Genomic DNA, 23,669 nt, shown 5'->3' with positions numbered 1-23,669 from the left:
TCCCTTGTTCAATGGGGATGCAGCGCTATAGGATCCCGGTGTGGCTCTGCTTGTAGAGTTCGCCCTCCACAAGGACGAAGGACTTGGCACAGCGTGCGAGCCGTCGAGCTTCCGTCTTGTCCGTCGGTAGGGCATCACGGAGGAGGTAGTCGAGGTAGAATGTCCTCCAGTCGACCAGAGGGTCAGGCTTTGTCGCTGGGTCCTCTTCGAGCTCCATGACTTTGGGGCAGGATGGAGCCGACGGTTGGTCAGCCCCCGAGCCTGGATTGGACGGACCATCATTGGCTTGTTCTGACCCCTCGTAGCGAACTAAGGGCTTGTGTTGGTCGCTGGCGAAGACACCTGTTGGCACCGGCTCTCGGCCGGATGCCGCATTCGCAAGCACGTTGGTCACCTCGTTGAGATGCCTCGGGATGTGATTGAGCTCGAGGCCATCGAACTTGTCCTCCAGTCGGCGAACTTCTTAGCAGTATGCAGCCATCTTGGCATCATGGTAGCTTGACTCCTTCATGACTTGGTCGACGACCAGCTGGGAGTCTCCTCGAACTTTGAGGCATCGGATGCCCAACTCGATGGCAATGCGTAGGCCGTTAATGAGCGCCTCATATTCGGCCACATTGTTGGAGGAGGGAAAATGGAGGCGAACCATGTACCTCATGCATACCCTGAGGGGTGACACAAAGACTAGCCCTAGGCTGGCGCCCTTCTTCATCAGCGATCCATCGAAGTACATCGTCCAGTACTCTTGATCGACGACCGCTGGTGGTATTTGGACCTTGGTCCATTCCACGATGAAATCAGCCAACACCTGGGACTTGATGGCCATCCGAGAGGCATACGCAATGCCCTGGACCATCAGCTCGACTGCCCACTTCGTGGTTCTCCCCATGGCATCCTGGTTTTGGATGACCTTGCCAATTGGGAAGGACGTCACGACTGTCAGTGGATGTGACTCAAAGTAGTGGCGTAGCTTCCTCTTGGCGATGAAGATGGCGTATAGGAGCTTCTGGATTTGGGTGTAGCGGGTCTTAAAGTCAGATAGGACCTCGCTAATAAAGTACACAGGGTGCTATACTTTGAGGGTGTGCCCCTCTTCTTCTTGTTCCACTACTAGGGCGGCGCTGACCATTTGCATGGTGGCCGCAATGTAGAGTAGAAGGGGTTCTCCATCGGTAGGAGGAACTAGGATCGGGACCTTCGTCAGAAGCTGCTTGACCATGTCAAGTGTCTCCTAGGCCTCGGACGTCCATTCAAAGTGGTCGGTCTTCTTTAGGAGTCAATAAAGGGGGTGACCTCATTCGCTGAGGCGCTAGATGAAGTGGTTGACCGCGGCGAGGCATCCTGTAACTCGTTGTACCCCCTTTATGTTCTGAATTGGGCCCATCTTTGTGATGGCTGAGATTTTCTCTAGGCTGGCTTTGATGCCATGCTCGGAGATGATGAAACCAAGCAGCATACCCCTCAGGACCCCGAAAACGCACTTCTCAGGATTGAGCTTGATGCTGTTTGCTCGGAGTTTTGTGAAGGTCCACTCAAGGTCAGCTATGAGCAGGTCAACCTGTTTCGATTTGACCACGATGTCATCTGCGTAGGCCTCAACTGCCCGCCCGATGAGGTCTCCAAAACATTTGAGCATACAATGCTGGTATGTAGCCTAGCGTTCTTTAGACCGAATGGCATTGTGATGTAGCAGAACGATCTGAAGGGGGTGATGAAAGATGTCGCAAGCTGGTCGAACTCTTTCATCGTGATTTGATGGTACCCGGAGTATGCATCAAGGAAGCAGAGGGTTTCGCAGCCCGAGGTAGAGTCGACTATTTGGTCTATGCGCGGCAAAGGAAACGGATCCTTTGGGCACGCTTTGTTGAGACCCGTGTAGTCAACACACATCCTCCATTTCCCACTTTTCTTTTGTACAAGAACGAGATTGGCTAACCACTCTGAGTGATACACTTCCTTGATGAATCCGGCTGCCAAAAGCTTTGCGATCTCCTCACCGGTGGTCCTGTGTTTCCCCTCATAGAAGCGACACATGCGTTGTTTCATCGGCTTGGAGCCTGGGCGGATCTTCATGGCATGCTCGGTGACTTCCCTCGGAATGCCTGACATGTCGAGGGTTTCCACGCAAAGATGTCCCTGTTGGCACGGAGGAAGCCGACGAGCACGCTTTCCTATTTGGAGGAAAGCGTGGTGCCAATGCGCACCATTTTGCCCTCGGTGCTGCCGGGGTCTATGGGGACCTCTTTAGAGCCCTCCACTGGCTCGAAGGACCCGGTTGACCGCTTGGGGTCAGGTGCTTCCTCAGCGGCCTCCTTCCTGAGGGATGCGAGCTCTCCGGAGGCAACGATCGCTGTGGCGTGATCGCAGCACTCAACTTCGCACTCGTAGGTGCGCTAAAAGGAGGTGCCGACGGTGATGACCCCTACCTAGCATGCCAACTGTTGGTGTTTCGAGTAAACACCAATGAGTAAATTTATATTATTGCGTGTCTAGCCCAGATGGTGTGCTACGAAAACACAAGGTTTATACTAGTTTGGGCAGAATGTCTCTAGGTCCAGTTCGTGGCTGCTGCTTGTGTTACTAGCACAGGAAAGTTCATAGTAGGGGTTACAAATGGGTGAGAGAGGGACAGGTCCCAAGTCTCTGATGGAAAGATCGAATGGGGACCGAGAGCTCGGTCGCTACTTAGCTATGTGTTCAAGGTTCGATGTTAGTGGTTCTGTCGTAATGTGGTGTGCTATGCGATGCGGTGAACTGATGCCCCTTAGTGGGATGCCCTGCTTTCCCTTTTATACGCCAAGGAAAGCATAGGTTGCAAATGGGTGAAGATAGGAGAAGAGAGGCCGAGAAAGTCCTTCAGGGTCGCCGGCCTTTCTTTTCCTCCATGTGGGCCCCACTGACATGGCAGGTGGCAACAGGGACAGCCCCACGCCGGGCGCCTGTCCGCTGACACTGGCATGCCCTAGCGCTTGTCAGTGGGTCGTAACATCCTGCTCCATCCCAGCGGACGGTGCGGCGATCCAGCATGCTGGGCAGCGGCCGTACAAAGAGTGGGCGGCATAGTGACCACGCATCCATCACTATGGGTGATGTGAGTCCCCTAGAATGACATGTCATGGGGATGGGTCATGCTGCGATGTGATCGCTCCCTGCACGATGCCAAAAGTTGGACCTTGGGTAGTACCTTTAGGCCTGTAGTGGTTAGCGACAGCGTGAGCTTATGTTAGGAACCGTGTCCGAGGGATCGGGCGAGGCGGAGCCAGCCCTTAGACATCGGCCGAGGTGGAGCTAGCCCTCAGACATCAGGTGAGGCAGAGCCAGCCCTTAGATGTCGGGCGAGGCGGAGCTAGCCCTCAGACGTTGGGCAAGGCGGAGCTAGCCCTCAGACATCGGGCAAGGTGGAGCTGGCCCTCAGACGTCGGGCGAGGTGGAACCAGCCTTCAGATGTTGCGCGAGGTGGAGCCAACCCTCGGGGGTCGGATGAGGCAGAGCCAATCCTCGAGGGTCGAATGAGGCGGAGCCAATGGCCTTGGTGGTTGGACGAGGCGGAGCCCAGCAAGAGGTGCAGTCGCACTCTTGTCTGTTCGGATGAATCAACGTTGATGGTTATTAGCTCCTCCTCTTTGGGTACCCTAGTATTGGTCCCCAACAAGGGGTCTGTGGACATCACGCCGCACCAAGAACCTTGGTTGGAAACGCATTCTGGCAAGGTTTTTACTAGCCAACCGTGGTGGCCGACGCCGAGCAGGTCGTACGCACTAGCAAAGGATGCCAGTACAACGTGCGACAAACTCACCTATAGGCCCAAGCGCTCCAAACGATCCCCATCACGTGGCCGTTCATGGTCTAGGGGCTCAACTTGGTAGGGCCCCTCAAGAGGGCGCCCTGGGGCTTCACACACTTACTTGTCACCGTGGACAAATTCACAAAGTGGATAGAGGCTCGGCCGATCACCATGATCAAATCCGAACAGGTCATGTTGTTCTTCACGGACATCAACCACCGATTCGGAGTCCCAAACTCCATCATAACCGACAACAGCACACAGTTCATGTGGAAGAAATTCCTCTGGTTATGTGATGACCATCACATCCGCATTGATTGGGCTGCCATAGCGCACCCCCGCATGAATGGGCAGGTCGAGCGCGCAAATGGCATGGTCCTCCAAGGCCTCAAGCCTAGGATCTTCAAATGGCTCAACAAAGCCGGCGAACGGTGGGTCACAGAGCTCCCCTCAGTACTCTAGAGCCTAAGGACGTCCAGCAGCCGGGCAACCGGTTACATGCCATTTTTCATGGTCTACAGCTCCAAAGCCATCCTCCCAACTGACCTCGACTATGGAGCGCCAAGGGTCAAGGCCTACAACAAGTAGGGAAACGAAGCGTCCTTGGAAGACGCCATGGACCTACTTGACGAAGCATGCGACATCTCCCTGCTCCGTTCGGCCAAGTACCAGCAGGTGCTACGACGGTACCATAGCCGACGCGTGCGGGATCGTGCCTTTGGCATAGGTGATTTAGTCCTTCGCCGCATCCAGAGCAACAAAAATCACCACAAGCTTTCGGCGCCGTGGGAAGGATCGTACATCATCGTAGAATTACTCCGACCCGGTACCTACAAGCTCAGGACTGAGGACGGCAAAACCATCGCCAACGCCTGGAACATCGAACAGCTATGTCGCTTTTGCCCTTAGTCTTTCCGTTCCAAAGCTTCCGATCTGCTTATCAAAATAAATAATGTTTCTGCAAAAACCAAAAAATGTTACCTCCTATCGGATTTGCTTCTATCTGATCGATCTTCAGTAACACCCGACCCCGGCAACTACCTAGGGTCGGATTTACTCAGGGGCTGATAGGAGTACATATACTCAAAAACATTTTCCCATCCGACTCTTCCTTCTTATGACAAGACCTAGAAATAAGAGTTGTCGGAAACTAACGATGAGTAAAACTGGTCGGAATGCAAAAAGCCTACCCCCCGATGGCTACGGCATCGCTTGCTCACCAGCGTGATCATTACTTAGTTGCTCACAACTTAAGTTTTTAGTGCCTTAACATAAAACAAGGGTCAGATCGCAACAAACTTTATATATATAGAGAGAGAGGGTCCAAACAACATTTCCGGCCATAATAAAAGTCTTTACAAAAAGACCGACGCCAGACTCAGCTATCTAACTAAACACTCTTGGGTAGGATTTCTTCTTTGAACTTCTTCACCAGGTCCCGTGCCGGGGGCTTCGCTTCCTTCTCAATTCTGTCCAGCTCGGCGTCAGTGTAGCCAGGCGCGAAGCCCTCACTAATCACCGGCAGGTCGATGTCAATGTAGTGGGAGTGGGCGATGGCGAACGCGTGATGGACGCCGGTGTGTAGGGCCTCCCTTGCAAGCGCGCGCGCCCAATCCGGGATCCGGGTAACCCGAACTACGAGCGAGCTCGTCTCCACGGTCGGGGCGACCCCGAGGTCATCGAAGACCAACCCAACGGCAGCGCGCAAGGCGTCGTGGTCGTCACTCTCCAACTAGAGTTGACCCCGCACCTCGGAGAGTTGCCTCTGTAGGGCTGCCCAAGCTAAACACCAAAGAGCGTCAGAAAACCGACTGCGAACGTGAACCAAAAAGGTAACCAGATCATCACCTGTCACTTGCTCCTCGAGGACCGTCTTCTCCCTCTAGAGCGCGCCAACATCCCCAGCCAAGGTGGTGGCCAGGCCCTCGACTTCCTCCTTTGACTTCTGCTCATTTTTAAGCATGCGCAAGCAAGGTCGAGGGCCGGGTGGAGCCGTCCAAGCTCCACGGCATCTTCCCCGGCCTTGGCAACCACAACCTTGAGCTTGTCCTTAGCCTTGTCGGTGTGTTGATGGGCTTCCCGTTCCTTGGTTTGGAGGCTCGCCACTTCCTCCTGCAGTCGTAGTACTTCGGCAGCAAGCCCCCAGACCTCCCTCTTGTGACGAAGGAAAAGGGACTTCTCCCGGCTACGCATCGCAAGGGACTATGAAAAAATCAGGTTAGAATTATATAAACAGGGCTCGAAAGTAGAAAACGTGAAGACACGACAAACCTGGCCGGCCGGGGCGATGTCATCCTTCAACACCCCCAATGCGTCGGTCAGAGAGCAGACCACAGACTCTAGTCCCAAGCGCACGCTCGTCCAATCCTTCTCCTCTACGTGGGTCATCGAGGGTGAACACCGAGTCGCTCGGGTCTAGCCGCCTGTGCCAGTGGAGCCGGTTTCCTCCCCACGCGAGCGGATCGTCGCCCGGCCGCACATGGGACTAGGAAGGCCCAGCCCCAACCGATAGGTCGGCCGTGGCAACCGTCGGCGTCGGCCCAACGGGGGCCGATGGTACCTCCTCCGTCACCGGCGCTCCCTCGAGAGTGGACCCACCGATGGCAGAGGAGGCTGGTAGCTCGAGCTCCGAAGTCCGAGCCGTCGCCGTGTCTGTAAGGGATGCCTCGGTCACGCCTCCTCCCGTCGGCCCCACCTCGGGCGTGCCGGTTGACGCGGGAGCCGGTTCCATGAGCGCCTCCGCCTCCCCCCCTTCCTTAGGCGGCGCTAGTGCTCAGGCTATGGCAGCACAAGAAAGACTAGCAGCAACAATGACATAGGAGAGAGCAGGGAAGGAGATTAAAGAGTGTGATTATATTAAATGTAGGTACCACATGACAAAGTGCATAGTCAGCAACAATGCAGAAGATTTATCACAAATAGTGGTAATTTAGATCTTGTATGATCCGACTACCAAGTTCTGGGGACCTGGATATACAACATTGGAAGGTAGGAACCCAGATGACACCATTGTGCAGGTTTAGGTACCTATTGTGACTCGATTAGCAAGTTTTGGGATCCACATATGCAATTTAGAAGTTATGGACCTATATGGCATTGTTATGCAAGTTTAGTTACCAAATTGAATTGTCACATCCGCATTGCGCTGAGTCAGAATACCACGTCAACTCATGGAGCGAGTAAGAGCCCGTTTGTACCGACGTCGAGACCTAGAACAAGTTTAGAGACCTAAAAATCAAAAAAATGGAAGTTCGGTACACAGTTTAAGGACCATAGGTGTATTTTGCTCTATGATCTAAATAAAACATCTCTAACTTTCCAAAATATAGCACTATATAGGTAGTCTTAGTTTTTTTCTACAGACACTCAAAGGATGTCTCATATCAGATATATGTCAATGAAAACAAAGACTATTCCAGAAGATGGATAATAAGACATAAAACGACCTCTAAAAAATAAGAGTACATCAAAGAAAATTGGTCGTCTTCTTCCTTCAATCATCTGTTCCTTGCTAGAGTTTGAAAATTGCACTGAGTAGACGGTAAAGAAAAGGAAGATCTGCAAACATCCTCGCCAAACATGAGATTTAGTACCCACTGAAAGAATATCGGCTGGAGGAACCCTCCAAGGTACACAGGCATGCAATTCATCACCATCAGAACAAAGCGTTGAGAATACCGAGGCCTTACTGTCGAATAGACCAAAAGCAGATGTCGAGATCATCTCACGAAGTGCCAAGATCTGAAGAGAATCAATGACAAACCATGCGCTCACTGGGCCCACCACTGCATATGCATTCATGCCCAGCTTGTTGCTTGCATGAGAGCCAAGCTCTCATCTCTCTCCTCTCTTCTCTCCTCCACATCAGCATTAATTTGGCTATAAGCCCATTATTGTAGACGGGCTTACGCCGTTACCTTTCTCAATCATTAACAGCTAACAGCTATTGATGAGAGAGCATCTTCATTAACTGCCTGATTGGTCAGTTTGGCCTACCGCCGGCTGGGTCCTCTCCATATACTAAATTATGCATAGTACTTGAAAGGGAAACGAACAGAGGTTGGACCACTTGTGTTGCTTTCACAGTACCTTCGTGGTTATCAATACCTGATTGCCAAATCACACTTCACAGTTGTATAATCACACTTCACTGCCTTATCCGTTCGTACGACATGAGAGTATTATCCATTCCCATCGACCCTTCCGTTCTGTTCTATATTCCTTCGCTTCGGTACAACGAGTGCAAGGAGTGGCGGAGGCGGAGCACGTCCAGGCGGAAAGGCACACGAGCGGAGTGGTCGTGGCAGCCTCGCCCTGTGCAGCTACACCAAGGTTGCCTGTCCTCACACGGCTGCTCACCGGCGGGCCCATGCCCCGGCGACTCCTCGTGGGCCAGCTTCCTGGCCGGCCGAGCTTTGTGAGTGGGTGGATTTCCAAATGAATACGCTTTGGTGTAGTACACGCGGATGCCGACTGAACTAAAGGTGCGGGACATGTAACAGGTGGCATTGAATGCTAGCACAGGTAAACAGGCCCGCTCCCCGTAGGTGGATTTCCAAACGAATACAGGTAAGGGCATGTTTGTCCACCCAATTAAAATTTAGCTAGCTCAAATTTCAAAGTTAAACTTTAGCCGGCTAAAAGTTCTTCTACCGAAATTTTAGCTGGCGTGTTTAGATCCTCGAGCTAATCGACCCAGCTAAACTTTAACTAGGCTTAGCTAGGTTGAATTAGCTAAACTCAGCTAAATTTTAGCTGGTATTTAACTAGACCGTTTGTATCCCTAGTAATTAAACCAAGCGAACTAAAGTTTAGTTGGTGGATTTAAACAGGCCATAAAGGCTCCGGACAGATAACAGGTGGCATTGAATGCTAGCACAGGTAATAGGTCCGCTCCCTGGTGGGCCCATGCCTCGGTAGCCCTGCCCCGGTGTCTATCAACCATGGTCCATGCTACGGAGGGACAGATGCTTGTTACCAATCTTTGGTTGTGGCAACAGTACGGTGTTAGAGCAAAATCAATAATAGTGCCAGGTGCTTGGCTATAAGTCAAGTTATAAGAGCTAAGTTATATAATAGTTAGTCTTTTTTTGTATATAAACTTTTTTTATTATTAGATGTTTTCATTCTCTTTCCTATTTTCTCCTCATATACATCTTTATTGGGTGCCACTACTGTCTTTCGTGCCCAACTTGTTGCTTGCATGAGAGCCGAGCTCTCTTCTCTCGCCTCTCATTCTGTAAAAATGCTAACTAGCTTGGCTATAAGATAATTGTTGTATCTGCTCTTTGAGCAACTCCAAGAGAAAAGCTATTTTGCTTGTCAAGTCTAAATTTAGATAATTTCACATAAAACAGATGTCCAACGGCTGTTCTATCTGCTGTTCCAAAATACCAAGCAGTCTATTCCGTACTTCTAACTGGGTAAAGAAAGCGAGCCACAGCCGCTCGCCATCCGCCTCCGTGCGCCTCTTCTCGCGTAGCGCTCGCCCTTCCCGAACGAGCGGACGGCAGATCTTGTTTCCCGCGAGTTGCCATCAAGCCCGCCACAACTGGCTTTGCATGCGGCACTGAAGAACAGCAAGAGTCAATCAAATCAAGATAAGAATGAATGGATTCATTCTTCCCCTTGTAGTTCTACTCCCAGTCATGGATCAAGCGAAGAAAAAAAGTGAAATCTGGATGGTGTACCTTGGATGGTACTAGTAGCGATGCCTTGAGTAGCGTGAATCTGGTTAATTGCTAGGCACTGCTCCTACTACTGCAGTCTGAAGATGCAGCTATGGTTAATGTTCAACGAACTGTGGCAACAGCGTGTGACAGAAAAAAAAATGAACGATGATGCGACAGTTTTGAATATGGAAAGCGGCGAATTTAGATGGGCTGTTGGAATGATCTAGCTTTTGAGAGAGGTTTCTATTTTAAACAATAACTGAATCATAAATTTTGTTGCCTATTTTTAGACACTCTCTTTCAGTTGCTCCTACTTTGTTATACCTTTCTCAATCATTAACAGCTATTGATGAGAGAGCCTTTTCATTAACTGCCTGTTTCGTCACTTTGGCCTACCCCCGGCCGGGTCCTCTCCATACCGGAATCATTATGCATAGTACTTGAAAGGGAAATGAATTGAATAGAGGTTGGACCACGTGTGTTGCTTTCACAGTACCTTCATGGTTATCAATACCTGATTGCCAAATCACACTTCAGCTGTTTAATTCCATCGTTTGAATGTTGATTGATGATACGATATATATTGTCTTCTGCTAAGAGTAAACATATAATCCATCGGATTTGGTAACGAAACAAGGGCAAATTAGATAATGGTGCTTGTGCCTTATAGATGCGTAAACTTGAGCCGTAACCATTTGAAAAATCGATCCACTCAGTGTTATTTTTTTTTTCTTGGGTGCATCTGCACCCACAAGCTTGTATTTGACTTCGACACTGATCGGATTCACAATATGCTACTACAGTAAGTATTTTAGCATGTCAAAAACTATTATCCAAGGCGGGTAGGCTGTCCGTCTAAATTCCACACCTGGGTAAATCATGATTTATAGAGGCGCGCACTTCTGTTAATAACTAAAAAATAAAAAGGGTGAGCCCGTTGATGAGGCCCACTGAACCCATCGACGTGCCACCTTTGTTGCGCATCGAATCCACGGGCGCCATTGTGCTTCCACGTGGGATCCGTGGCATAGTCATCTTTCCATGCCGGATCTACGATTCTGTCCTGCTTCCTCGAGACCCGCCGCCACCACCGTGAGATGCGGCGAGACCCCGCCGCCACCACCGCCGCGAGATGCCGCGCAACCCCATTGTCATCGTGAGATGTAGAGAGAGAGAGACAAAGAAGGAACTTGTCCGCGCAAGATGCTGAGAGGGAGGGAGTCTATTGTGAGACGGGCTGGGAGAGAAATGGGCATCAAACCCTAACTTCACATATATATACATGAACATAGGTGTCAGGCCTGATGGGACCGTGACACCTAAAAGGGGGTGAATTAGGCAACTTAATATCTACTTCTAATTACGGCCTCTAATTTCCACTTAGTCAAAACCTATACAATAAATTATCTTTCTAGATGTGCAACTAAGATTTTGTTAGATGTGTTGCTATCTCTACCGCAAAAGAGTTATGCAACCTTGGTTCCAATCGTATCAACTAGCCTATCAACTAAGCTAGGAAGGTAAAGCATACAACCAAGGTACACAAAGTAAATGTGGAAGCTTAATTGAGATAGAGATGTAAACATCCGTCGATGACTCTGGTAATTTTACCGATGTATCAAGAAGCTCCTCGTTTCCCCTTAGTTCTCATTACAGCACCTCTCAGGAATGCCCTCGCAAGGGCCAAGCTTCCTATCTAGCAACTCTGTTGTAATACCCTATGTCCAAAATCTACTTATGTGGCCCAGCTCAGCACGTGGAATGAGCCTGCATACGCGTTGCACCTCTCTTACACTTTTATCCTTGCTTCGTGTAAAAAGCTTAACCTGGAGGTGCTACGTTTGGAACGACAAGGCTTATAAGCTGGCCCTCACCCTCCTAAACTTCGAAGGTAGTACTAAACCCACCAACCACAACCACACATGTGCCACATGAGCCAGATGGGCTAACTTCATAGCTACTACATGCTACTAACGGGCTGGTGTGTTACACTAACCCCCGTTAAGGGCCAAGCCCTCGGCAGCTCACCATATATGCAACATATGTCCAGGACCACCCCTTGGTACACCCTCCATAGGCACATGCGGCAAGGGTTGATAAGCTGGCCCTCACCCTCCTAAACTTACAAGGTGATACTAAACCCATCAACCACAACCACACGTGTGCCACATGGGCTAATTTCACAACTAGTATAGGCTACTAAAGGGCTAGGGTGTTATGATAGCCCCCAGGCCTTCCAAACCGTGCACGCTTGGTTTTGAGGAGCAAACCAACAAACCCTCTTGCACACCCCGCTAGGTGTGACTCACCGATGTCGATGCATATTCGACCTCTACCAAGGTCTATTGCCTCCGCCTTTCTTCTTGACTTGATTGACACCACCTTCATCATAACCTATGTAGATGTGCGTCCGACCTTTGTCGAGTGCCACAATGCCATCGTCCTCCTCGACTTGGCCAATGTTGTCTTCATCATCCTCTTGTCCACATGTCTTCATGTAGTCTCCATGTGAGCGATACGGACCGTCCATGACTCCTTGGAACTAGCGGTCGCTTCAACACCAAGCCTCAACTCGCCCTTCACCACCGCATGGTCCATAGGCACCAAACCTCATGCTTATCCTATACCACTACATGGTCCATCAGTGCCGAGCCTAGCTTGCCCTTCACTGCTGAGTTGTTGGTCGCTATGTCACATCCATACACACATCATGATCCATGAGACATATTGCATAGCACACCCAATATGACATGTGTCGGATATCTATACCCGGGTATCCGGGCCAAAGGATTAAGGAGCATCACGTCGGCTCATCCGATGGTTAAGGACGCAACTGCGACCTCGTCCGACGCCTAGGACGAGGTTTTCACCTCGTTCGATTCGCAGGGGCCGGGCCATGCCTCGTCCGATTCCGAGGATGAGGTTTTTGCCTCGTCCGACTCCTAGGGGCCTGGCCACGCCTCATCCGATTCTGAAGATGAGGTTTCTGCCTCGTCTAACTCCTAGGGGCGGGCCACGCCTCGTTAGATTCCAAGGATGAGGTTTTCGCCTCGTCCAACCCCTAGGGGCCGGACCACTCCTCGTCCGGTCCCACAGGGAGGGTTCCGCCTCGTCCGACCCCTGAGAATCGAATTTCGTCTTGTCCATCTCCCAGGGTGAGATTTCCGCCTCGCCCAACCCCTAGGGGTTGGATTTGCTACCGGACGAAAGCAATGGCCCTAGAGTGGGGCCCAAACCCCTTCAACCACTACGGCGTGGAGGCACACACCCGGAAGCACGTCTCGGGTGGGTCCTGATGCGACGGGCGGTCGCATTAGGCCATGCTGGGAGATTCACGTCGCCCACCGTGTCAACAGGCCAACACTATGCTACCAACTCCATGCCTAGCAACCATCCAACGTCAGTCAACCAGCGTCAGATTGACTGGCACTGTACCGCCAGCCCCTCCATATGACCTCCGTCAGGGGACCTTTGACCGTTCCGTCCGCTTGGATGGGACGGAAGGCAAGATCAACGCACGACGCCCACACGTATGCTGTAGCGGCCAACAGGACCCCGGTATGACGCTGCTGCCACCGTGATCTATAGGGTCAGTGGGACCCACGTGAAGATCAGGGCGGCACACCTCCAAGAGCCTTATTTCCCATTCTTTTTCCCTCTTCCCTTCTGTTGTAACCCCTGCTCTTTCCTTGGCCTATAAAAGGGAAAGCAGGGCGTCCCACTAAGGGCATAGGTTCACCACATCGCACATCACACCACATCACAGCAGAACCACTAGCATTGAACCCCGAACACATAGTCGAGTAGTGACCGAGCTCTCGGCATCCTTTTGTTCTTTCCACCAGAGACTTGGGAGCTCCTCCCTCTCTCGACAGTTTGTAACCCCCTACTACAAACTCTGTGCTAGTAACATGAGCAGCCCGAAACTGGACGTAGGGACATTCAGCCCAAACCAGTATAATCCTTGTGTCCTCTTACCACACCATCCGGGTTAGACGCGCAATATATAAATTTACTCATTGGTGTTTACTCAAAATGCCGATAGTTGGCGCGCCAGGTAGGGGCTCTTTGCGCGTCACGTCGACACCACTAGGCCACGGATGGCTAACCACGGTGCGAGCTGGGTCTTAGGCATGCACATGTGTTTTGGGAGCCTAGACTTCATCGTCTCCGTGGAGGGAGAACTAGCACGGGCTAACGGCCCCATCACACCGCCTCAGGCCATTAGTCTCGATGCGGTCATTGAGACCCTCAGAGAGCTATGGCTACGCACCCCGGGAACCCACGCTCTCGAGAGTGACCTATGTCCATCCACAGCAAGCGGCGAGCTTGTGGACGTGATAGATTACGTTTCAGAGTCCTTCTATGATCTGATCATGGAAGGCTCCGAGACCGTCTCTGATTCCGACTCCGGTGGGGGGAGCCACAACCCCTTGCACGAATGCTTCATGGCAGAAACCCACGATGGACACATCAAAAGCATCCATGAGGGAGGGGATACCCCAACAAATGACCTCAACGACGAGGTCGAGGGGACGGGCGGTGGGCACGCACGTGCTGTGGCCCATGATGTGCACAGGAGGATCATCGAGGATGATGATGGCCTCCCACACTTTGCCCGCGCCAGTCAGAACATAGCCGCCATGGTGGCTATGATCCGAGGCTTGCCAGAGCTCGCGACGCCCGACAAGCACTGAGCTCATCGAGAGATACGCACGTTGCTCGAGCGAGTAGCGATGCAGCAGGCAGAGAGCTTGATGTCTCAGCGATGCGAGCTCTATGCCAGCTAGCATGCGTCTTCGGGACGGCGCACTAGGGATGTATCCATCCACCAGGCACTATCACCGCAGGGCGGCGGGAGGCGCGCCATGGTACCGATCCAAGGGCATCTCGGCCGCAACCGTGACGCGCGTGACACCCTCGACGCCTGCAGGCATGCCCAAGGCGACCCAAGGGAGGGAGCTAGCCATGACAACCACCCTCGCCACGGTGGGTGCTACGACCGTGAGGAGGACCAGAGTCATAGCCCTGAACCAACAGGGCCCTAGGCTTTCGGTTGGCATATCCTCAAGGCGGCGCTCCCACCCCGATATCGCCCACCAACTAATATCCCAAAATACTCCAGGGAAACGAACCCCGGCTTGTGGCTCGAGGACCACCGGCTCACCAGATGGGCCGGCGGTGCTGTCAATGATGACTTCATCATCCGCAATCTCCCCCTGTTCCTGGCCAACTCGGCGCAAACATGGCTGGAGCACCTTCCGCCCAACGGCGTTCAGAGTTGGGAGGACCTAAAACAAATCTTCATGGGGAACTTCTAGGGCACTTACGCGCGCCATAGGAACCCCTGGGACTTGAAGAACTGCCGATAGAAGTTGGGTGAGACTCTCCGCGAGTACATCCGACGCTTCTCCTGGCAGTGCAATGAGCTCCCCATTGTCACAAATGCCGACGTCATCGGAGCCTTCCTATCAGGGACCACCTGTGAGTCCCTAGTCCATAAGTTGGAACGTAAGGTCCCATGGACTACCAAGAAACTCCTCGACATCGTGACCAGCCACGCTTTTGGCGAGGAGGCGGTTGGAGCAATTTTCGATGGTTCCAGAGGCAAGGTGAAGCGGGACAAGGACGCTGACGAAGGCCCCTTTGACCGTTCGAATAAGAAGAAGAACCAAAGAGGGCGTGGGGGCTTGCTCATGGCCGCCGCTGAGCGAAAGGCCAGTCGAACGCCGGTCGAGGGCACCCTCGACCACTTCGACAAGCTGCTCAAGGGGCCATGCCCAAACCACGCCTTCCCTGTCAAACACATGTACACAGACTACTCCCTCATGAAGCGCTTCTTCACCAGCGGCTCCAAGAAATAGGAGCAGAAGAAGAAGCTCGAGGCAGAAGCCGACGAAGCTAGAGAGAAGGACGGTGTCTTTCCGTCGCTGGACGGCTGCCTTATGAGAATGTCCCTCTCACCTTTAGTTGCTTCGGGCAACCTTGAAGCCTAGTGGGCCGGCCTTAGAACCCTCTGTGATGCCCCTTCTAGGGGTCCCCCGAACCATCGTGCGGTGGGGTGGCTCGATCCAATGAAGGATTGGGAGACAGGCAGGTACCTACAAAGAAAATGAAATGGACACTAGAGAAGGGAAAGATGACATAGCTTGTAACACAGCGGTTGGGGCCGTTCCGTTAGCGCCTTGCTGATCCCTCGCTTGGTCCTCTTGATCCATCCGTCCCTTCCTCGCCTTGCTCGAGGGCCTTCTATAGTGGTCGTCCTTCAGAAAGGTCAGCAGGTGGTTAGCGCAGTCGATCCTCTAGTGCGGCTGAGCTACTGTTAGAGTGGCTCGGGTTAAAGGAGATAATTATAGAGATAAGTGAAGCAGGAGGGTCGGGAGGATGGGACTTAGCTTAGTTTTTGTTGTTGGAGAGGTAGGCCAGTGAAGGAGGTCGGCTGGCGGGTCATGGCTCGGGAGATGGTGCTTCTGGGCGTATTGCTCGGCGTTAGCCTTCCCTCATGGGGAAAGGTCGGAACTCACCTCAATCGGGTCAACCCCTTCTAGGGGGCCGAGCACCTGGATGGATGGGCCAGCCAAGCCATTGCTGCCACCTAGAGCCCTAGCCGCCTCGCCGATGCTCGGTCGGTCGAGCACCGCTACTGCCTTGGTTGCTTCCTCTACCAATGCCCTTTTTGTGTCATGGCCAGAGCCATCGAGCTCACAGGGGGCGATGAGCACAGCCGCTTGGGTGATGCAGTCCTGCTCACAATAGTAGGCTTGCTTGAAGCTACCCTCGATGGTGATCACCCCCTTCGGGCTGGGCATCTTGAGCTTCAGGTATGTGTAGTTGGGGACGGCCATGAACTTGGCAAAGCATGGTCGATCGAGGAGGGCATGGTAGACACCGGGGAAGTCAACCACCTCGAAGGTGAGTGGCACCTTACGGAAGTTGTCCGGCTGACCGAAGGTGATGCTGAGGCGAATGCACCTGAGGGGGACGGCTTCCTTCCCTGACACAATCCTATAGAACCGTGCCTTGCTGGGCGCAGGTTGCTTCGGGGAATGCCCATCTTATCGAGGGTGCTAGCATAGAGTATGTTGAGGCCGCTGCCCCCGTCCATCAGCTCCTTGGTGAGGCGCGTGGTGCCCACGATTAGGCTGACCATGAGCGGATAGCGCGCTCGATGAGGGACGCGATCGGGGTGGTCTTCTTGGTCGAAGGTGATGGCCATCTGGGACCACCAGAGCCACATCGGAGCGGCTAGGGTGTGAACAGCGTTCACCTCCAGTTCGGTGATGAGGCGCTGCCAGTGGGATTCATAGGCGTGGGAGCCCCCGAAGATCATGAGGCAGCGCTCGGTCTGGGGGAACTCAGCGTCTTCCTCCTGGGCGCCTCCCACCGGGTCACCGGCCTTTAGGGCAGGCTTTCTAGGCCTTGCCCTATTGGCCAAGGGTGCCATGGATGTAGCCCTTCATGATAGCACAGTCCTTGAGGAGGTGCTTTGTCTGCCCCCTGTGGAATGGGTAGGGGGCCTTGAGCGCCTTCTCGAAGTGTTCTGGTCATGTGCCTTGCTCGCTTGGCTAAGGTCTGGTGACGCGATCGGCCGCGGCCACCACCTCCTCCCAGTGGCGTTTCTGGTCCTTGTGCCTCCTATCATGGTGTCGCTAGGATGAGGCGGGATCATCGCCGCCATCGCCTCCACTGAGGTGACCGGCGGCATTGGCCTTATCGCTGAAGTTGGCCTAGATAGCCTCCTCGCCTGTGGCATACTAGGTGGTGATGTCCAGGAGCTCCTGCATCATGCACAGGGTCTTGAGGCTAAGCGTGTGGACAAGCGCCTTGCAGGTCGTGCCGCAGATGAAGGCATTGATGACGTTGGTGTCGGTGATGTTGGGGAGCTCGTTGCGCTTCTCAGAGAAATGCTGGATGGACTCTCGGAGGGTCTCATCGTCCCACGAGTTCCCGGGCTGAGTGTACGTACCTTGGAAGTGGCCGATGAAGACCGAACGGAGATCGCCCCAGTAGTGGATGCTGCCAGGCTCAAGCTGCTTGAGCCAAGCTCTGCTCGAGTTCAATAGGAGCAGGAGTAGGTACTAGATGGTGAAGTCGTTGTCGGACCCCCAGCCTTCATGGCAAGGTGATAGTCCTCTAGCCAATGATTCGGGTTGGTCTCGCTGTCGTACTTGGAGATGTGCGTCGGTGGCCAAAAATGCCTAGGGTAGGGAGCCACCCGGATTGTAGCCCCGAACGCTGGGGGGCCAAATTGATCCAGGGCGGCGCCACCGCCCCTTGCTTTGGGGTGTGGCACTGCTCCTGAGTGTGATGACTGGCTTCGATGGTGTCGCGGATGTCGTGGTTGTCGCCGATCTGGTGGCACATGGGGGGACGCCGAGGAGAACGGTCATGCCTTCGCTCCTGCCGAGGCTTGGGGCCCCGGGTTCATAGTCGGTCGGAGCTATTACCGGAGGTGTCACCGCTGCTCCCCATGCCTGAGGGGCGTGCGAGTTGGAGCGGTCCCCGTTGGGAGTGGCTATCATCTGGGACGGCCAGGAGAGCACAGCACGACACCAGGATGCCGAGCTCTTAGCCTGCTGCTTGAGGGCGACGTGGAGGAGCCGCTTCACCTCGTTCAACCGCTCGTTGGTCTTTGGGTCTGGCGTGTCAGAGATGTCTTCCAGGCGGCAGGCGGTGGCCGCCATGTTGTACACCGCGTGAGGAAAGCAGATGCCGCTGGGAGCCCCCGTGCGGCCGTCGTCATCGCCGCCGTGAGGGTGTGCGGCTCGTTGCCATGCAAGGTCCAGCCTTTGGCGCTCGAGCTCTACCTCGGTGGCCTCTAGGTCTACCTGTCGAGCCCACAGGCAATCCTCCTTCTCCTAGAGGCAGTATTCGCCTAAACTGATTAAACGGCCGTTTAAACGGCCAGTAAACGGTAAATGGTGGTAAACTATTTTGTTTAGGGAGTAAACGGAAATTAAACGGTTGACCATTTAAATGGTCAAAAAATGGGAAAAACGGTCTAAATGGCCTAAACGGAACGGAGATAAAAAGCATTAAACGGGCTAAACAGCTGTTTAAACGGCTGTTTAGGCGAACACGAGGTAAATCTAGTTCAATTTTGTATGGATAAATTTATATACTTAAGTTTATTATATTTATAAATGTGTACACTTGATATGTTACATGCATAAATATCTATATTTGGTTCTTTTCACATGTATAAATATATATACATACCAAAATAATTGATTTTTACTCGGATAAATATGTATAAATGCTAGAATACTTGATTTTTTACATGCACATATATAATTATATGTATTTTTTTTAAAAAGTACAAAACAATTTAGACTGTTTAACTTCCTTTAAACATCGTGTAAACAGCCTAAACGCTAAACGAAGGGCGACCGTGTAAAGACCATTTACCATTTAGGAAAACATTGCCTAGAGGTAGCCACGCGGCTATGGGGACTCTGGTCTAGCGGCGTGAGCCCAGGCGCCTCCTTGGCAAGAACCTCGCTATCGATGTGGTAGCACACGCGTGGAGGGGCATAGCAGTCGATGTTGTCGGAGTCATACTCCGGGCTATTCCCGAAAGGATCTCGAGGAAGGTGCGCAGCGATGGGACATCGGTCCATGCTGCGCTGGAGAGGATGGCGCTCCGCAGCGCATCGCGACTGATGAGGTGCTTAAGCTCCATCTCGAAGGACACTGACATGTTCTAGATCCCAAAAGATAGGTCTGGGAGGTAGTACCAGAAGTGGTCAGGTGGTGGGAGCACCTCACCAGTGGCGATCTGGTGGTGGACGTTGGTTAGCATGTAGAACATCTGGCGGCGGTCTGACATGGTGGGGTTTGGGCCCAAACCATGTCGGATCTATCAGGCCAGGACCTCAAGATCTACTCCTAGAAGCCCTGGCAGAGGCGGCGACGCCGGGGACTCGTTGGTCTTTGGGTGTAGCGCGTCAGAGATGTCTTCCAGGCGGCAGGCGATGGCCGCCATGTTGTACGCCACGCGAGGAAAGTAGATGCTGCTGGGAGGCCCTGTGCGAGTGTCGTCGTTGTTGCCGTGAGGGTGCGTGGCTCGTTGCCATGCAAGGTCTAGCCTTTGGCGCTCGACCTCTGCCTCCGCGACCTCTAGGTCCTCCTGCTGAGCCCGCAGGCGATCCTCCTTCTACTAGAGATAGCCATGCGGCTACAGGGACTCTGGTCCAGTGGCGTGAGCCTGGTGCCTCCTCGGCATGAACCTCGCTATTGATGTGGTAGCACATGCGTGGAGGGGCATAACAGTCGATGTTGTCAGAGTCATACTCTAGGCTGTTCCCCAAAAGGATCTTGACGAAGGTGCGTAGCGATGGGACGTCGGTCCCTGCTACGCTGGAGAGGATGGCGCTCTGCGGTGCATCACAATAGATGAGGTGCTTTAGCTCCATCTGGAAGGATGCCGCCACGTTCTAGATCCCAAAAGGCAGGTCTGGGAGGTAGTACCAGAAGCGATCAGGCGGTGGGAGCACCTTACCAATGGCGATCTAGTGGTGGACATTGGTCAACATGTAGAACATCTGGCGGCGGTCCGACACGGTGGGGTTTCGCCCAAACCATGTCGGATCTATCGGGCTAGGACCTCGAGATCTACTCCTAGAAGCCCTTGTGGAGGGGGCGACGTCGGGGACTCGTTGCCCATCGGTGCAACCCCATGGAGTGGACGAAGCTCACCATAGCAGTCGGCAACGTAGGCCAGGCTCCCAAAGTTGAGGACCTGGCCCGAAGCGAAGGCGCTGGCCATGATGAAGAACTCGCTAGGGAAGAGGACTCCACCGTCTGAGGTGGTGCTGCTTGCTTCGGCAACGAGGCGGGTGGCTCCAGCCACCACAGATCCAGAATCACACTTGACGCTGCCCGCTACCTGGCGTGCCAACTATTGTGGGGTCGTAATAGTGGCAAGCATGTTGTTCGAGTCGGTGTCAGAGTACGGGTCTTCGGTGGCTCGGGTGGTGTAACACCTTTGGTGTTTTGACCTAGCACTAAAACTTGACATGTCATCATATGCATTGCAAAGCATTCATAAAGTAGAAAATTTTGAATGCATTCACTAAATAAGCTTTATTTCATAAGTTGTTATATTATGTGTGATGTGATTCAAACTCTAAATAAAGATTATGACCACAAGGGTCAAATTTCATGTGATCATGTGAGGCCATATGTCATTTGACTCAAATAACCCTAATGGGCCATGTTACTGGTCAAAAATCAAAGTTAAAGTAAAAGGTAAACAAATCAAATTTGAATTCAAATTCAAATCATAAAAGTCCTTTTTGCCCCTTTTGTCTAATTCAAAATCCATTTGGAATTTGGGGTTGTGGCAAAAAGCAAAGTTGAAGCTTATTTTATAAGGATCAACTTGGGTATTCAAAGTTTTTCAAGTTTTCATATAAAATTTGGAGTAATTTTGAAATGATTCAAATGCTCAAATGCACCCCAAATTCAAATTTCAAAATGGAGGCAGAATTTGAAAATGTTCCTTGAAGCAAAGTTGTAGAGTTTGAAAAGTTGAGCAACTTTCATTTTTGGAGATTTTCAACTTCTTTAGAAAATTTGAGAGTAATTTGAAAAATGGACTCAGTGGTAGTTCTATAAATATTTCAAAAATAAAAATCGACATCGCCTGTTTGCGACCGGCGACACACAATTGTTCGCCGCCGACCTTCTTCGCCGCTTTTGTCGCGCGGTGACACGCAGCCGGCACCGTGGCGAGCTCGTTCGTGCGCTGTCGACGCCGGACGTCTCCTTCCCGTCTATAAATAGCAGCAACCGCCGCCGTCGTCCTCCGTTTTTCCTCTTTGCTCTGCTCCGCCACCGATCAACTCCGCCGCTCGCCGTAGCCGCCGTCGACCCCTTCCAGTCATGCCTAGCTACACCAGCATGATCATCGTGACCTAGCGCTCCTCGTAGGCTTGCTCGCGTCGTTTGGGTTGGCCGGAATCGCCCAGCGCAGCGCGTCTTCCCCGTGACCGGCCGGAGCTCCGCCATGACCGACCTCACCGTGGTCAGGCTGCTCCAGACCGTCTCCGCCTTCACCAAGCACACCGGCGTGATCGTGGTGAGCTCCTGAGCATGACGCTCGCTTCGTTTTAGTCTCTACTGTACCGTGGTCATGGTTGTGCCGTGCGCTGTCGAGCCGAGCCGCCATGGCCAGCGTGGAGCTTTCTCCGGTGCGCCTGCTGCGGTTCTGAGGGCTGGTATAGTTTCGTGGGGTTGTGTAGATGGTTCTGGTGTGGTCTGCCTCACCGGAGCATCACAGCTAGCATATTTTGGCCGACCGGTGATCGCAGCGCCGTCGTGCGTTCTCTCTGTGTCGCTGACAGCGGGGCCGGGTCGTCAGTGAGAGAGAGAGAACAGTGGGATTTGATATTTTCTGAATTATGAATAGTGCAGCAAATTTGTAGGAAAATAATTACAGCTCCAAAAATTCTAAAAATTTGTGTATAGCTTCTGTACATGTTCTAGTATGGTTTAAAATTTTGAAACTTGAAATTTGAATAAATTTTTAATGTTCAAAAATTCAGTCCATTAATTGATAAATGCAAATTCCATGATTTTTGTAGGCCACTGAATAATTCCAAAAATTATGAAATTTGTTTTGGTACACTAATTTCTCATGAAGAAGCTTACATAAAATTTTGAGGTCATTTGGAACAAGTTCATTTTTGGGCTTATTTCCAAATTAATTCAAAAATAAATAAAAGCAAACCCTAAGTGTTTGATTAGTGTTTGATCTTGTTTTGATCATGTTTTGTGACTAGTAGGGTTTCAAGATCAGTTTGGTCAAGTCACATGTGTGGTTCTTGATGGTAGAATTGCAAGTTGGTTTTGTTGGCTTGCAACTGTACCGTAAAAAACGGTTGTATTCGAAGTGTTGTTATATTTCATGTACCATGACAGCATCATGTTTACATTATCATCATGTTAAAGCATATGTTATCATTTCGTGTAGAACCCGAGAATGAAACGATTCTAGTTGAGCAAGTTCTAGAAGAATCCCCGGTTGTCACGGGATTCGATAATTGTGGTACTGATCCGGAACCTGAGATCGTCAATGAAGGCAAGCCCCGGTTTATGCATTAAACCATTACCTTGTTTACTTTGAAAAGTTTATCACCTATGTTACTTTTTGCATTAAGTTGCTTAATTCAAATGTTACCTACTTGATGCATAGCCTACCTTGTTAATTGTTTACCACCTTGAAGATGTTTTCTTTTACAAAGGCGTAGAATGCTTAGTATACTTTATGGTAGGCTTTCAAAGTAAAAGTTTCGATACAATCAAAGATGGCATACTGGCCAAAGAAAGAAAGAAGACAGAATGAACTAGAGACTTATCGGGTAACTTATCTTGAATGTTGGGTAATGTTGCCGACTATGTCGCTTAAAGGCCACTCATTATGGATCTTCTGAACGAGACACTTTGTAGTACTGGTCACATACTCCGATAAGCCTACTTCGGCTAATCCGATACTAAGACAAATGCCCACGCACTGGGAGTGGAGAGATGGCGGGAGTAGCGTGTACCCTCATGGCTGGAATGTGGGCAGATTTGAGGTGTGTTGTGCTCTCGGGTGGCGTGGAGACGGCTTAGTATAGGAGGATCCGGTAGCAAGGTTGATATATGCAAGATTAAGTTCTACATATGTCGTGTGATAAGGAATCCCTAGCTTGGACTTGAATCAATTCGAATTGCCGGTGCTCCACGGATATGGAGACTCGATTCATTACAGAAGCAATGCAGGACTGGTGAATTACTAAAATTTGAGAAAAGAATGGAATGAGAAGGAATGGAATATGGGAAATATACATTTAGTTTGAGATAATGAACTAAAAGGACTTAGGGGTAAAACGTGGAAATAGGATGAAGAATAGTAAGCTTTTGGCAAAGAACTTTTGAATCTTGCTACATCCTTACCTTGCCCCAACACCTGCATCTTTAAAGTCTTTCACCCCCTGTTACGTCGGGTTAGTCTTGTTGAGTACTTTTGTACTCAGGGTTTGTTAACCCTTGTTGCAGGTGAGTCGCATGCGGAGGCTTGTTTTGGTCCCTGTTGCATGTCTGTGTTTAAAGTCAATGATGATGAGGAATGATGAATGGCCTTTGGACAAGGCACTAGTTTGTATGATAAATAATGTTAATGTAACATTATCCCGCTACTACGGTTGTATGACACTTATGGTGTTGTA

Source organism: Miscanthus floridulus, chromosome 3 (assembly GCF_019320115.1).
Source record: "Miscanthus floridulus cultivar M001 chromosome 3, ASM1932011v1, whole genome shotgun sequence".
Lineage (NCBI taxonomy): Eukaryota > Viridiplantae > Streptophyta > Magnoliopsida > Poales > Poaceae > Miscanthus > Miscanthus floridulus.
This window is presented reverse-complemented; position numbering follows the sequence as displayed.